The 13,259-nt window shown below is 35.1% G+C and overlaps 1 protein-coding gene and 1 long non-coding RNA gene across 17 annotated transcripts in view; both read left to right on the top strand.

The window, feature by feature from the left end:
• The window catches only part of CELF2 (CUGBP Elav-like family member 2), a 231,510-nt gene that overhangs the window by 39,805 nt on the left and 178,446 nt on the right, over positions 1-13,259 (top strand). The gene's annotated exons all lie outside the window — the stretch shown is intronic.
• On the top strand, positions 4,422-5,116 carry LOC128492627 (uncharacterized). The gene is made up of 2 exons (XR_008354116.1): positions 4,422-4,508; positions 4,542-5,116. It is a non-coding gene; the product is annotated as an uncharacterized LOC128492627 (long non-coding RNA).

The raw sequence follows: 13,259 nt of genomic DNA, 5'->3' as shown, positions 1-13,259 counted from the left end.
TAGTGTTTATCTATGGTCTAAATCTTTATTTCCATACATTTTAGAGTTTAATAGTCACATTTTCAAAAGAGAAAACAAAAAGCAGAGGAAGCAGATGTGTTTGGAATTGCTATCTCATTTCCACAGCCACTGGCATAATTGTGATGAATTCCAGTGTTATAGCTACATCGTTGCGCGATGCAATAGGATTCTGTCATTAACTCATAAACAAAATGTTAAGGTGACTGCTTTATGATCTAAATGCGTGTGCCTGTACATTTTTCATCGCAAGTGGCTTGTTCACATTATCACGAAGGTGGAAACCTGAAATAGACTTCAGTTGGTTTTTTTATGTAGTTTCAGCCACACGCATGTGACTCTTAATAGACCATGTAATATAATGCCAAGCCAACTAAGGGCCTTCTTGTTCCTAAATGCTTATGTTAAGAACATGCAGTGACAGCCTCAAAATCACTAATAATGATGCTTCCTGATTGTGGTTTATCATGGGATAAACATGCAGTGCTGAGTAGTTGTATGGATCTTCAGCAAAACAAATGCAAAATAATCAACACAAGGTTTGGAATCGTCCAGTTTTGAGTAAACACCTGCTGGCGTCCAAAGGTTCAAATACTAAAATAAAACAAAACTTATTTGTTTCAGCTTGGGCTTTCCAATGTGTATATAGGAGACCAGGCTTGTTTATCCTCAGTTAAATCAGACCCTTAACACATTAGATTCGTTTACAAGCCAAACTCAGTTGCTTCAGCGATCACAGAGAAAGTAAAAAAAAGTATAAAAAAACAGACTCATGCCATTTAGTAATTATTTTTTGTTTTGAATAAATAAGCAATATTTACAAGGGGGTGTTGCAATGAGAATATTCATTTATACTAATTCAGCTGTTTTTCAGGCATTATTTCTACATTATTTTTACACAATCCTTTGCCTTCAATATTTTAGTTTGCTGTGTTATGGTGGGGAAAAAAAGAGTCTGTGATGTTCAATTCATCAATTTTTAATAGTGCATAAGTGTTGTATATGACAGCAGGGCCCTTTGAAGTTTACTTCTATACTACTGTGTGTGAAAACAATGGAGCAGACCCGAATGTAATAAATTAAATAACCCAGCTGGTTAGTGTCAATGGCTTAGTTGTCATGGTGTCCCCAACCGGAAAAACATAGACAAAAACTGAAAAAACCTCAGTCAGAACCAAGTCACTCAGGGTCCAAAACAATTCTAGGAGTCCTCCTTCTTGAATACCATTTATTGTACAGTCCAAACATGCTAAGTCTAGGTAAACTGCATAGTCCAACGTATCTCGAGCGTTATCTCTAACTCATAGGCATGTGGTTCTTGGTACTCTTCATCCAAGGTTGTTCAGTTTTTGGCTATAGTGTGTGTCCCTGTTGATTTCATAGAGAGATCAGGACTATATATATAGCTTGATGCAATTAACCATGAATTACTTTAGGGAAGTTCGTGTTTGAAATGAACGCCATTAAATCTGTGCACAGACCATTACAAGTCAACAGTTTACAGACTGGTCATGACCGCTGTCTTTTCCAAATGCATTAATGAGCTGTTTAATTAAGGAATGAGGAATTTTACAGCCAGTGATCACCACTTTTGTTGTTTTAATAATGGCTAGATTTGAAATCTTTTATCTTGGTAACTTCATTAAAGACACATTCTTGCATACTAATGCTAAAATTCTTATTCTGCTTATTCTGTCTTTTTTATATCATGGTCAGGCAACATTTAGAGATTCAGCTGCTGGTAAATTTTATCTTCTATTGTCCTCAGTAATCCAGTGTTACATACAACAAATAGCCTATATCTGGTCATCTCAGATAAGCCAGATCTATGTTTTACTTTACCATGAAGTTACACAATTTTATGGTAAAACTTTGGACTCTGAATCATTGGACTCATTGGTAATCAGTACACTATAAATGACACAGAATCTTACAGTAAGACACATAAAATTAAATTGGTGTGCCAGCTGATGTATTATCTCAAATAGCGCTACAAATATCATGAATTGTGCTTGCATCATCTGCCTTTCCAGAGACTTTGAAAAGGTATTTTATAGAAACACCCTACCCTATCTACCATCAAGGCAACTCATGGGACCATCTAGGGTACTGAGGTCGTAGAGGATGTTCTACACCTAGATCGCATAGGAACCCTAAAGCCAGCCCTGCAACCAGCATGTGATAATGGCTTGGCTACTGCTCCAAAATGTGGTATTTAAAAATACTATAATTATTTTCCACACACTATCTAGTGTAAGTTCTTATAACTTGTGTCCTCGGCATCCTGGAATGCTGAACCTGTGGAGGTTTCATTCTCAGATTAGTCAGTCATTTGTGAATTTCCAAAAACCAGTATATACCACTCAGTTTACCTGGTTCAGCAGCCCCATCTTCTTTGGTAATAAATTTAGTTTTACATTGTAATTTCTAAATACGTTTGTATATGTTGAAGACAAAATTACTAGGACTGGCATTAAACTAATTATTCTAATATTATGCATTGTCACATTTACTGTAACTATATGTTGAAGGTTTTGCGCTTCTACATTTGTCTGTTTACTTAAGTTTACTAAGTCATCAATAGAGGATACAAAATCTGTTTCACCTTAGACAGTGAGAAAAGTCAAATAATGATTAGAAAGCTTTCTTTGCACAATGAAAACTCAAACAAACTCAGCCATTGAACTCTATACATAGTTATCCAACCAGGACACTGAATTAATGCTCTGTGTACACTAATGGAATATATTTCTTTTTTCTTTTTTATTCAAAATTGTACTGTTAGAGACTGATGTTTTACATTATAGCATAACTTGATAACCTTGAGTTATAATTTATGATATACTGTACTTATACATCTTAGTATAGTTTACATTTCATACTATTTAATGTTATTTTATTGCTTGCTTCTTTCCTTAGAAAAAAACTATCTGCAGATTTATTTTTAAGCCAGATTTACTTTTAAGCCATTAAGGCCATTAAAAGGCATTATAAAGTAGTCTGCACACAAAGTTGAATAGCAAGGAGCAGCTGAACAATACTAAACTTTGATACAAAGTGTTTTGGGGCAAAGAAGTGGTTTGTTGTTTAATGCCGTATTCTATGGCTAGGAAGGTGTCTGAAAATAATCTGTAAATTAGAAGTAAGAGTTTATGACATACCTCCCAAGTGTACTTTTTTAAAATTAAACAATCCTGATTATGTCAATGTCCTAAGTGAATTCATTTTTGGTTTTTAACTTTACAAACTCAAAATATGTATACATTCCTTTTTACCAATAAAATTCAACATTCCTTTCATCAGTTTACCCTGCTGCATTGTAATATCTAGAAAATCTCTATGCTTCAAGTCGAAGTGACAGATAACTGTGTGCAATGGATTTCAAAAGAAGAATGTCTGTTTCAGTTACACGAGATGACACACTATTGATAAAGTCTCCTAATTAAAAAAATAAATACATTTTATTTATTTATTGCAGTCCCTTCCACATAGCGAAAAAAAAACCAAAACACTTTGGTCTTCAATAGATGTAAATAAATAATGATAGTTGATGCCCTCAACCTGCATTAAGGATCTAGAGTGTGGAATTTTCTTATCATATTATTTAAGCAATTGTTTCCATGGTCTGGCACTAGTCATGCACAATAATAAAACACTTCTTTAGTTACAGGAATCGGCCATTTACTGTTTTGTCTGCATATGGCTTCCTTGCTATTAAACTTTGTGTGCAGACTACTTTATAATGCCTTTTAATGGCCTTAATGGCTCAAATAAGTAAAATGCACTTTCATTTATGCAAACTATAATGCTGCATCCCATTAAAAACCGATTAATGCAGAATAACATCATAAGATAAATGCTTTTTGAGTGAAAATGTTACCACAATATAAGAGGATATTAGCTACCAGGTAGTCAATAAAATGACTACACTTAAATGAATTGTATTGTAACTTAGAAACTGTATATATATATATATAGAATGGTAACATATAGTACTGATAGTATAGTAATAATGTACCAAATTATGGTCGTCCATGATTGCACCTTTATACTTATATCACCATATGTGGTCCTGAAGATGTCTTGTTAGCTATGAGGTTGCTGTAGTGATAAAACATTTTTCTAAACCTGAGGGTTTTCTTTATGCAAAACTCCCAAAGTCCCTATATAATGTGATATTATTTGTGTGGCAATTCTAATATTAGGGTATTAGGGTGGGTGTAGTTAATAATTATTATGAGGTAATACTTATCACCTTAAATTAGCTAATATTTACTTAAGCTAAACTTGGATCAAGAGATGGAAAGGAATTTTTTGAAAACAAACATAGTTTGGCACGTGATATAGCCTGAGTGTAGCTTACTTTGCAGAGACACAGAAAGTGAATAATCTTCCCATCCCCAAAATATATAGAAAATGAGCAGCCTCCTCAATCATTGAGTCACAACCAAATCTCAGTCACAAGGGTTAGTACTGATTCCACTAGGCTTGTGTAAACATCTAAAATCTGTCAACCAACCCAGGTTCTGTACGCTTCTGTCTACTTTTCACCAACTTTCCACCACCTTCTGATAACTAGGGCTATCTCTGACCCTATGCTCAGGGAGCCCTCCCCAGTCATGCCCTATAAGGAGCAGGGGCAGGAGATCTTCAGGCAGTCAGCTTTGGGAAATTCCCAGGTATGGTCACTATATAGACATGTCAGGTAAAGGATAACCACCTGGCCACAGCCTGCAAGTATTGCTGAATTAGGCTTTCAATTTAGCCAGCGTCCCGGCCCTTGTTTACAAGCTATCTCCCTGGCAAAATATAAAAATGCAGAGTTAGCCCCTAGCATAATGATTAACATTCCAGCAAATGTGTTTTTAATTCAGCAAGGACAATTGAGAATTTAGTTTGTTATGTCAGTAAGGAAAAATGCTTCTTGGAAACTAATGCAACAGAAAAAAAAACAGGGAAGTATATTCTTAACTTCCAAAGAGTTGTCAGAATAACTGTGATCATTAGACAAAAAATATAGTGAGTTCTCATCCCCTTAAGCCAAGACACATTTTTCCATGCAGCTGGATGCGTTGTCAGACTTTGAAAAAATATGAAATAGAGGGAACAGCAAATTATGTAGCTAGATAAATAGGATTCATCATCTAACCTATTGTTTTCCATACTTAGTATATGATATTTTTGTTGCTATTTTCTAAAAAACAACAACTTTAGATGACACTGATCCTCCCACTTGTTAGATAGCATCAGATGTGAATGTCCTAAAGACTGTGAGTAAGCCATCCAGGTTTATGTTGCAGAGAAGCCAGGAATTTCATAGCAAGTTACTATGTCTTCTTATTTGTAAAACTATAACTGGTCTAATTAAATGGACTATTGTATCAGTGTATGAAACCTCATTTAATGCATTGTTGAGTTTTCTCTCATATTCTTGTCTTCTCTGCTAAGGTGAGAGAATAAAAATAAGAGACAGAGACGAGAGAGAAGGAGCAGAACAGCATACAAGTTATAATGTAGTATACATTATTTTTATTGGACTGGGCCTTGTCTAATTTACCTGTAAGGTGAACTAAAGGGGAATGGTATATGCTATATATTTTGATTCCTGAGCCTCATAAAAACAAAGACAGGCTGTCCTATATACACATTGTTAGCATCCAATGTCTTTTGGAATGTAAAAGAGATGGGCCAATAAAATGATGTAAAGCTGGGGACTGCAGCCTGTAACATGTTGGCCATAAATCAGGGCAGATGAAGTTTAACAACAGCTGAAGAGCTATGGGTTGGTAGCCTGATATAATACTAATCTCTGGCTTTGGAGCTCTTGGAGAGAATCCTGGGCAGACAAGCCTTGGAAGTATTCAGTTTGATTAGGAACAAATCCAAAAGGAATATCTATCCTTTATGGACGTACAACATAAAATTTGTAAATGAAATAATAATTCCGTGTAAGCTTTAGTGCTTTATAGGTCACTTGTGCATCGCTTTTTAATAAACTGTGCAATAACCAAACAAAAGGAGATTAGTCTTGACAATCAGAAATATATGGTTATATTTGACTGTATATATGTCAGGAAAAACAGTATATTCGCTCCCTTCCGTATTTACGGAACAGCATTTTCTTCCATGAAATCCTTTGAAGCGATGAAGGCCTATACAGAGGTTATGTGGCTGTTAGGCAGCATAGGGTTGTGATTTGTTGGCTAATAGTTTATATGCCATATCCTGTTATAAAGATTTTCCTCATATCCCACATCTGGGATGCATTCTAATACCAAAATGAAAGATGACACTCCAGAGTTTCGCACTGGATAACTCCTGTGTTTGAAAAGTAGCAATCTCTTCTTTTTTCAATGGATGTCTCTACGTGACCTGCACATCTCCATCCTGCTAGATCACCTCCATAAGGACAGAAATTCCAGGTATTTATTATGTGCCTCTGGCTTGCAGTGTATCCATTTCAAGGATTTGAGAGTTCTTTGTATAACGCATTGTGTCACTATATGCATTCTCATGGGGCAGAATGAAGATGCAATGCCATTGTGACAATCATGTTTCTCTATTTCTGTACTTTGTCCTGCCCCTCTTAGTTGGTTGCTGGACAAAGTACGGCTCAAATGAAAAGAACAGAAAGAGGGAATACAGAACCTTTTTCCGGGGCTGGTTCTCTATTCCTCTTTGATAAGCTTTAGAAAGAGGCTTAAGAATGAAGCAAATTTTGAATAGCTATACCAGGAAATGTAAGATTAAAGCAGTAAAAGCTGGCATGTCTAATATTACACTGAAATTTATTAGCTTTCCCCCTATATCGCGTATACATTGGAGGTGTGATTGCTTTGTTGTGGTATGTGAGGCATGTTACAGCTTGTTTATGGAAAGGGCAGAAAGCTGATATAATCTGATTAGACATCTATATATATATTTACAGTATATAAAAAAAAGGAGATTAGAATGCAAAAAGTTAGGACAGAGAACTGTAATGATAACAAATCTGCAGAAGAGACTAATAAATACTTAATTTAATCAGTTTACCATTTTATACTGGTCTAATAGAAATATAATTGCATTATATTGCATTATATTACATGTTACCATTACCAGATTGAGCAAGCGTACGAGACAATTATTTTGACATATTAGTAAAACATGCTGGTCTTCCCTGATTTCTTTGAAATCATTTTCAAATGAACCATTGGTCAAATTTCTGGCTGTGAAGTATTCAAAAAAGGTTATATTTTAATATACAAGGTGAACTTTCAATCATAGGTAACGCGTTAAGCAAGTCATAGCTAGAGAAGGTTGATTACCTGAGGCTGTTCATTGACCTCAAATTCCCCAGAACTCATGTTACAAGCCTTGTGGCTGACAAGTAGGGTGTTCCATAATAACATATTAAGATTAGCTTAGTTCACAAAACACTTAGCAAGGTAACTGTATCTGGACTCATTTTTTCAACTATTACTATACTAGATTTGAAACACAACACACGCTGTATTTTATCATTTTATCACCTCAATGATTAAAAAACCTCAGGATTAAATATGATTTGCTAGTTTCTATCACAGTTAATACATGTTTATAGAAACATTTTTTGAACATGTCATATGCCTGAAATCAGAAGGAAATTTTTTGCCACATAATCGCTTTTCTGCGATTATGTTGAATATCCAAATATTCAAAATGAATGTCTGAACTCCAAAGTAAACCATCAGTTTCATGAAATGTTTTTGAAAGCTCAAGACTTTGGTATGCTTGCATAAATATAGTCCAGAATAATGTATTATTAGCATGTTATTAACTTAGTTATTAAATTAGAAACATAGACTCACTTGACTCCTCCCCCAGCTAAAGTTACTGAAAAAAAGAGAGAATACTTTAATATGCTCCTTGCACACGCTCAGTAAGCTAAGCTCCCATTGAAATCTATGGAAAAAGCAGCAGCCAGTAATACATATGCTATTTGAACATGGGTGTTTTGGTAATATATATTCCATTTGCTACTGCATGTGCAAGAAGTTCACACACTTATGTTTCTTAGTTGCAGTAGAGACAGACAGGGAAGAAGTATGATTTTCTAACTCCAATAACTAAACAATACGTGAACCAATCTCCAGGAGGTTAAATGCCTCGGAAGCTGCACAAAAATGGACTCCAATATGCATTTGAAATATAATTTTGGGCACTAGACTGTTTATTTAAGTTTAAACCTCTCTTGTGTTGGTGGTTTTATGAGATATGCATTGGACCAGTGCAGCTTTGCTTGCAGCAGTGCGTTCTTTATTTATTATTAGAATGAAATGAAACCTTAACTTTATCCTAAAATGTTACATAACATTAATTAGGGCCCGAATGTTGTTCCCCCCAGTCACACAAACCATTTTACTATAGTAAGCTTCCAATGAAACACAGCCAACAAAGTGAGATGCATTGTCTAAAGCTGTGCAACATATTGGCAAAGGGTGAGGCCTCTTATCATCTTTTTTGTAAGTAAATAATATAGCTTAACATAACTCTCTTGATAAAGGCTTGCCACGTTACAGGTATCTCCAGATTAACAAACTCTTTTAAAATGTTTTTCTCTGTAAAACTACATAATCTATTTGTTTTCATCCAAACAATAATCTCAGTGTTAAGTATGAGGAATGTTATGGCGTTCAAGGAATTTATTTCATTAGCATCTTAAGAGCGACATCCTGTTCTGTGGCCTAGATTTTGGAAGATGGGAAAGCAAATGACAATTTATATTTGTCAGCTGAATGTGCAGGATCTGCAATATAGTGTGGTTATGTGTTTTTTAGATTTTATGTAATCGTTAATATAAACTGATTTGTATTCAGGCCAAATACATAATTTATAATATATAGTATACTGCAAATAATTTATAAAAAACCATCACCAACTACGATATATATATCGATTGTTCAGAGTTAATAGTTTTTTCTGACTTTCCAAATGCTTCGCACTAGTTTAAATGCTTTGTGTCATATTGTGTTACTACTTGGCTCAAATTAAGCTTAGAACTGCCTGGAAACATCTGGTGCTTCTTGCACTGGCTAGAGTCTGCAGCCTTTTGCCTGTTTATATCATCTTCATATCAATCGCTTGGACAAGCTGGAGAAGGACTAGTTCGATATACATATGGGCCTTCTGGCTAGCTTCAGGGTTCCTCTAATGACAACACTGTGGAAGTACAGGTCATGACAGATCTCCCGGGGCTAAAAGGAAATTATTGTAAACTTAGAGCTACCAGTTTGCTCTTCTTTCCTTTTATGTATCACTATTTAGCTGTAAGTATCTAGATAATCTGCAGTACTAAACAATTTCCAGAGACAATCATAATAAACACTAGCACTGATTATTTAATTGGTCTCCAAGGACCATATGCGAGTGGCTAGTTCTGATTATCAGAGGTATATATACCTTAATGTCACCTACAACAAATTAGTTTAATTTATTTCTTATGTGAATTAACATCAATATTTGTAAAAAATGTATAGATATATTTGAAAAATATGTAAACCAAAATAAGACAGAAATATGACAATAGCTAAACCACAATATAGATATTAAGTGTGGTTACGCTGCTTTCATAGCAGTGAATTTTAATATTGTTTATTAGGCTATTTTATTTGGATGTCTATGTTTGAATGTCTAGACTGATATGAATATATTGCTTATTTTGTCAAATTAAATAGATCATCACAGAACTGTTAGAGACTCAAATTAACCCTTCCCTAGACCCATAATAATAGGTCAGATATTGGTGTATTAATTAACAAAATATTAGGGGAATGATAGCTCACATACATCTTAATAAGAATCCGTATACATTTTTACAAGTATCATTTACAAAATTAAGTAAAAGTAACAGGTGTGGTGTTTTTAAATCAGTACTTAAAATTGCCTTGTCCTTCTTGTGTTAAACATTCTCTCTACCAATTATCTGGGATCCTGATATTTAGAGCATGAATGCCATGGCTAAAATGTGCATTCAATTAGAAGAAGATTCAGACTGACCTACATAGCAGTTCATTCATGAGATAATGTGACCTGCAGTCATAGAGATAAAAGTCAGTTGATTGAGCAGGACTGCCTGTGTGCATTGCAGAATCCATAGGCCAGTATGTCTAAAATTAGCTTGTATGTCCTACTGGAAATTGTTTATGAAACAAGCTTTACTTGTGCATTTTAAGACAATGCAATATATTGTATTATGTATTGTATTGTATTCAGCCACTGGATTTTTGTGATCTCTTATGAGCATTTATTTAGGACTCATTGGCTAAAGGTTTGAAAAGCCTCTGAATTCATATTCGAATTTTGTGGGCTCATTCACTACCACACTCTCATTTACGTTCTCTCACACTCTCATTCACTCTCTCTTATGATCTCTCTCAATGTCTCCCTAACTTCTCCGTCAACTAATTTTGCTTCCATGTCTCGCAGCTCTGCTACTTCTCCAGCATTTTCTTGTTCTTCCTTCTTCTTTTTTCCTTCTTCTTTCTTCGTCTGCTTCTACATGGACATGATCTACCGGTGAACTTGGTGGAGCTTCGATTGAAGGATCGAGGTTGAGAGTGTCCCCAAAACCTCCAGTGAACTTCCGCAAAATGACTGTGCTCCCGTTGGAGTGGGAGGTGGGAGTGGCTGAGATGTGGATGAAGAAAGAAGATGGAAAACAGAAGAGAGAAAACCAAGATGATGAAGAACAAGACATGAAGAGGGTGCTAGACATGAAGCTGAGCAGTGAGACATGGGCAGGAAACGGAATTCATTATCCGAATAACGAACCTAAACAAATTCATATTGTTTTTGGTCCATTTGTTTTCAGACAACGAATGCACATGTCTAGGGACATCATAGGAAAAGGAGGTAAACTGCAGCCATGTACATAGCTTGCATCTGTGCCCTTCCCCTCAGTACAGATATACTTTTGGTGGGTGGGTATATAAATAAGTATGTACTGAGCCAATCAATCTGAATTGAGACAGGTTGTCTGGACCACTAGATTTATTTATAAATGTTTTCCGCATATACTGGTGGCTCAAAATTGGCAGCCCATCACACTGAGCCGCCCTTACCACAGGGCAAAGTGGGCAGCTATCCACTGCCCAAGTATCCTCATGGGCCCGTCCACAGCAACCTATTCCCCACTGATGATCATTTAATAGCCTGACTAACCCCTTATGTTGAGATGTAACTAACCTTCCCCTACCTTAATTGGCTTGTTCCAAAGATTCATGTGACCAGGGAGTGCTTCCTGGATGTGGAATGCTCATTTTGTGTGTTCAAATTCAGATGAGTGAGGGCAGTATATTTGCCTTATTATTATTATTGTGCTTTGTAAATTCACAAGTTAATATATAACCTGTTTGAGATGGTCACAGCAAATGGAAATATTTAATTGCATTAAGTTATAAATAACTAAAATGGGCCTAAATACAATTTTATTTCTCAACAATAAACGAAGTTGGTGTCAGTTACCATAAAAAACAGGCTTTCATTTATCACTTGGGCATGTATTGTGCGCCCCAGTGCATTGGGTATATCTATAGGGCCCAAGAACAGCATTTTGGCCAGGGTACCAAAAAAATTACTGACAGTCTTGATATCATAGCAAATACAAAGTATATACAAAGTGATATATATATATATATATATATATATATATATATATATATATACCCACAAACACACCGTTATACTGCAGGGTTGAGTATCTATTCAAGAGAATTTGGTATGAGTAACGATATATTTTTTATTGCATCTTTTGTTCTTTTTGAGGGTCTACTCAAGCAGATGGGATAACTGTTCCAGATGCATCTTTAGTGCTTAAACAATATGGAGGTCTTCTGCATAAGTAAAACAGAGAGAAATGAAAACACAATGATGTCCTGCCATCTAGCCCAACTATGATTATTATTCATGTTGCAAATCAAAGAAAAGCAACTTGTATTATATAGTTAGTATTCACATCTTGGCCTAGTTAAGATAAATCTGTTGTTCTATTTTTCTTTCTGCGCATGAAATTCCATACATATGAATCGATCATCAATATACAAACCTAGTTTAACATAAACTAGTATAAAATGGTGGGGAAAACAAAAACTGCCCTAGAATTTATAATAAGCTCATACATATTCAGACAAGCTCATTAGAGAGTTGATTAGTATGATAGCAGAATTATTTTCATACATCTGATTATAAAAATCAGGCCTTGAAATAAGTCAGCATTTTATAGTTTCTAAAAAAACGTCTGTCATGCACAAAATCAGTGTGTGTGAGCTAACATTCAATTTGTTTGTATTACCTACACCTTTCAACTTTTATAAATGACTACAGACATATCTATGGACATTTATTTCACTATATACAAAAGGGCTATATTACCTCCAATCATTGCCGTTTTTTGTAAATGTGACCATTTCCACCTCTATAAGTTTAATTCTATACTTGATGGTCTCCACCCCCTTCTGTAATTTAGAATAAAATTCCTGGCTCCATTAATTGTGTGTTTGTAGATATTTTCCAAAGAAAATGTATATAAGCTCTATTGGTCCAAGAGAGATGGGGTCCCTAGTGGAAGGTGATGTTTTCATCTTAGAAAAGGATAAGTAAAATATATTTTGGGGACTTCAAAGATCTTTTCTTCAGTTCTCCATCTGAAGAGTCCTCTTAAGTCCCGAAAACCTATATTTTCTTTCTATGTTAGGCCTATAAAATGTAACAACTTCTGTCTGACTTTTTCAAATCCCCAATGCCATTATGTTTCGCCTGTAAGAGTGGAGTGAGTTGTCTCCAGGACAGTTCCAGCTACCATCCACATTCCATTTGAATCCAGTCGCTTTTTAATTGCTATTCTTTCTGTTGTTGAAAACATCTACATCAAAAGGACCATAATAAAGAGCATCTTTTACTATACATGTAACTCTTTGCATAAGAGACCCATGGTTTTCAGGCACAACTTCTCTAACAGACTCAGTAATATAGAGTGTATTTTGTCCGCTCAAACAGGCCTTATGTTGAGGTTACATAACGTGTACATAATTTTTACTACATGCAAACATGCATGTCACTTCAGTCTCCACCTGCACGTTTGAATTTTTTTTTTTAAACGCTCTCCTCAAGAAACTGGCAGAAGGATTTTTTTCTTCAGTACCTTAATGGCCCTGGAAGTCATTTTGTAGCAGCTCAATTAGTTTTAATTCATTTTTACAAATATAGAAGTAAAACACCAATAT

Source organism: Spea bombifrons, chromosome 4 (assembly GCF_027358695.1).
Source record: "Spea bombifrons isolate aSpeBom1 chromosome 4, aSpeBom1.2.pri, whole genome shotgun sequence".
Classification (NCBI taxonomy): Eukaryota; Metazoa; Chordata; class Amphibia; order Anura; family Pelobatidae; genus Spea; species Spea bombifrons.
This window is presented reverse-complemented; position numbering and strand designations above follow the sequence as displayed.